Raw genomic sequence first — 3,885 nt, 5'->3', positions numbered from 1 at the left:
TAGGATTGACTGGTTTGATTTCCCTGCAGTCCAAGGGACTTTCAAGAGTCTTCTCTAGCACTATTAGAAAGCATCAATTCTTCAGTGCTCAGCCTTCTTTGTGGTCCAGCTTTCATATCCATACATGACTAGTAGGAAAAAACATAGCTTTGACTATACAGGCTTTTGTTGGCAAAGTGATGTCTCTGCTTTTTAATATGCTGTATAGGTTTGTCATAGCTTTCCTTCCAAGGAGAAAGTGTCTTTTAATTCTGTGGCTGCAGTCACTATCTACAATGATTTTGGAGCCCAAGAAAATAAAGCCTGTTTCTAGTTGGATTGTCCCTGTAGAAGGTGTAGGAGGCCATGTTGCACGACATTTCATAATACCCTACTCCCTAATCACAGTTTATGCTGTCAACAGAGACTGTGTTCTCTTACCTACAGCCGTATCTCCTATTAGGTGGTTTCTCTCTTATGGTTAAAGCTGGCTTCTAATTGCCTATTCGTCCCCAATGCCCCTTCTGGCTTAAGGGTGACATTGCCAACCCTTATTGGTTTTTCTCCTTCTTGCCCCCAGCCCTGTAAGCAGTCTCTTCAATAACAATTCTTTTAATTCCTTGAATGCACCATTTGTTTCATGCTCAGTTCCTGACTGAAGTACTTGTTGAAAGGCTTAGCAATGCCTCATGGACTGGTGCTTTGGGGATGCTATAAGCTTAGGACAAAATCTTTCTATTCTTTGGAATCAGGTTACAACCAACCTGCTTTGATGTGCCCCAGAAATGCATGTTGCAATTTAATAATGACAATGAACATGTGGAATACCTGCTTGAGCTTGCAGAAGCACCCCTTTATGATTCTGGAGGGGTGCAGATTCTTTGGCTACTGAATACTAGAGTTTAATTTTTGTTTTTGATGTGGACCAGTTTTTTTTTTTTTGTCTTTATTGGTTTTGTTACAATATTGTTTGTGTTTCAGGTTTTTGGCCAGGAGACATATGGGATCTTAGTTCCTCAACCAGTTACTGAGCCTGTACCCCCTGCATTGGAAGGACAAGTCCTAACCACTGGACCACCAGGGAAGTCCCTGGAGTTTAATTTTGAGCTGCATATTGAATCTCATGGCTGCTCATTGAGTTTTTCTGTAATTTTGTTTTGGATTCCTTAGTAGAGTTTCATTCTATCCCTGTTAACTTCAGACTTTAATTCTAGTATATAATAATTATTGTTATATAAATGATTATAATAAAATATATAATAATGATAATATAATAGATGTCTATGCTGATGGCTCAGTGGGTAAAGAATCCTCCTGCAATGTAAGAGACACAAGAGATGCAGAATTGATCCCTTGGAGAAGGAAATGGCAACTCATCCAGTATTCTTGCCTGGGAAATCCCAAGGACAGAGAAGCCTGCCAGCTTACAGTCCAAAGAGTTATAAAGTGTTGGACACACCTGAGTGACTAAGCAGACAATAAACTAATGCTAATACTTTGTCTCCGGTATGATGTACACAGTCTTAACAGTCACACTGTTGACAGGAGGAGACTGAGGTCCAGGCAGAAGTGAGGTAAAGTTCAAAGGCCATCTCCTCTGTAATCTCCTTCATCTGTTCAGATGGTCACAGGGTCATCTGAGAAAGTCACCTGCAGAAGTATTTGGTGGGGAATGAAATGCCTGTCTTTTCCCATAGAAGGCTCCCCATCTTCTCAGATGGGTCTGCTTGGAGCCCCCTTCATGTGACTGATGATAACACTGGGGGAGTACACCTCTCCTTCACAGGGAAAAGTACTCACTTTCCCAGGTGGATACTGTGAAAAGTCTCTCCCATTTTATCTTTTGCAGACTCTGCTTTCATAAGCTGAAGAGTAGGAAAGGACAGTGGGAGTATGATTGGAGTGATTGTTAATAAGACCTGAAAGGTATACCTGGCTGCATGTTTTGTGGCATCCGTTAGAAGTTTTCAGCCCTTCGTGCTAATTCAAGGGTAAAAAGAACAATCACATTTGATAAAATTAAAATGGCTTTTAAAGCCCCATAGAGCATTAAATCGATGCTTTAGAATTGTGGTGCTAGAGAAGACTCTTAAAAGTCCCTTGGCCTGCAAGGAGATCAAGCCAGTCAATCCTCAAGAAAATCAACCCTGAATATTCAGTGGAAAGACTAAGGCTAAAATTGAAGCTCCAGTACTTTGGCCACCTGATGCAAAGAACTGACTCATTGGAAAACACCCTGACGCTGGGAAAGATTGAGGGCAAGAAGAGAAGGGGACGACAGAGGATGAGAAGGTTGGATGGCATCACTGACTTAATAGACATGAACTTGAGCAAACTCCAGGAAGTGGAGGACAGGGAGGCGTGGTATGCTGTAGTCAGTGGGGCCACAAAGATTTGGACACAACTTAGGGGCTGAACAACAACAAAGAGCATTAAAACTGGCTGGGTGTTTGGTTGATCTCATGGCCCATCTTTCTACTTTAAAGAAACACAACATCAACCGTCTCAGACAAATTAGAGCCCCTGTAATTCTTTGATCATTGATGCTGGCATTTTATCAGTGTCCAACCCAGTCACAACCTACCTACTTTGTCGTTGCTGTTTAGTCACTAAGTCACGTCTGATTCTTTTGCAGCCCCATGGACTGCAACCCGCCAGTCTCCTCTGTCCATGGAGTTTTCCAGACAAGAATACTCGAGTGGGTTCCCGTTTCATTCTCCAGGGGATCATCCTGATCCAGGGATTGAACCCACATCTCCTGTGTCTCCTGCAATGGAAGGCAGATTCTTTACCACTGAGCCACCAGAGAAGCCCCTTTCAGCTACAGCTACTGTATAAGCCCCTCTCTCCTCCTTCCTCGGTGGAGAAATGGAACCACCCATGTCTACACCTCCAGTCTAGCATTCTGAAAAATGTGCAGGTGGTTTCTTCTTAGCCAAACCCAGGAAAACTTCCTCCTCCTCTCCTTCCTTGCTTCCCCCTTCCTCCCTTTTAGTCTATTAGTTCTCAACTTTTCTGTTAATACATTTTGTGGGTGTATAGTCACCTTTGCTAACATGTTACATTTTTTTAGGGTCTGGGTTGTGTGTGCTACATGCTAAGTTGCTTCAGGCATGTCAGACTCTTTGCGACTCTATGGACTGTAGACCCCCAGGCTCCTCTGTCCATGGGATTCTCCAGGCAAGCATACTGGAATGGGGTGCCCTTTCCTCCTCCAGGGAATCTTCCTGACCCAGGGATCAAAGCCCTGTCTCTTACATCTCCCACATTAGGAGGCAGGTTCTTTACCACTAGTGCCACCAACGTCTGGGTTACTCTGTGTCTTTTAAATTACAGACTACTTTTTTATATTTGTTTATTTTTAGTTGGAGGATAACTGCTTTACAATATTGTGTTGGTTTCTGCCACACATCATCATGAATCAGCCATAGGTATACATGTGTCCCCTCCCTCCTGAACCTCCCTCCCACCTCCCACCCCGTCCCTCCCCTCTAGGTTGTCACAGAGCATGGATTTGAGCTCCCTACACAGATGACTTCTGAAATTACCAAGGCAAACACAAATGTTTCTACCCAGGAAGACTCCCTTCATCATGGATACTTGCTTGAAAGATTTGATGTGCTTTGTGAGTTTCTGGGAACTTGCAGTGTTTTCTTATATCTTTGGGGAGAAAAATAGGATCTGGAAAACATAAAGGAAGAAACAAGGAGGGAAAATATGTATTCAAGTTCTTTCCAAGAAAGTTTAAGAGTGGAGGAGATGAGTCAAGTTTTATATTTGGGCGGTAATTTCATGATCTTGGGTGGATTCATTTACACATTTAACAGGGCTGGTATCCTGAATTGTGTGAGCTAGTCTTTGGAAGGGGAGGTGGAGAAGCAGATAATAAGAGTGAAACAAAATGCT

The sequence above is a fragment of the Cervus canadensis genome, chromosome 27 (genome assembly GCF_019320065.1).
Source record: "Cervus canadensis isolate Bull #8, Minnesota chromosome 27, ASM1932006v1, whole genome shotgun sequence".
Taxonomy (NCBI): domain Eukaryota; kingdom Metazoa; phylum Chordata; class Mammalia; order Artiodactyla; family Cervidae; genus Cervus; species Cervus canadensis.
The sequence above is the reverse complement of the archived record's forward strand: the minus strand, read 5'-3'. Positions refer to the sequence as shown.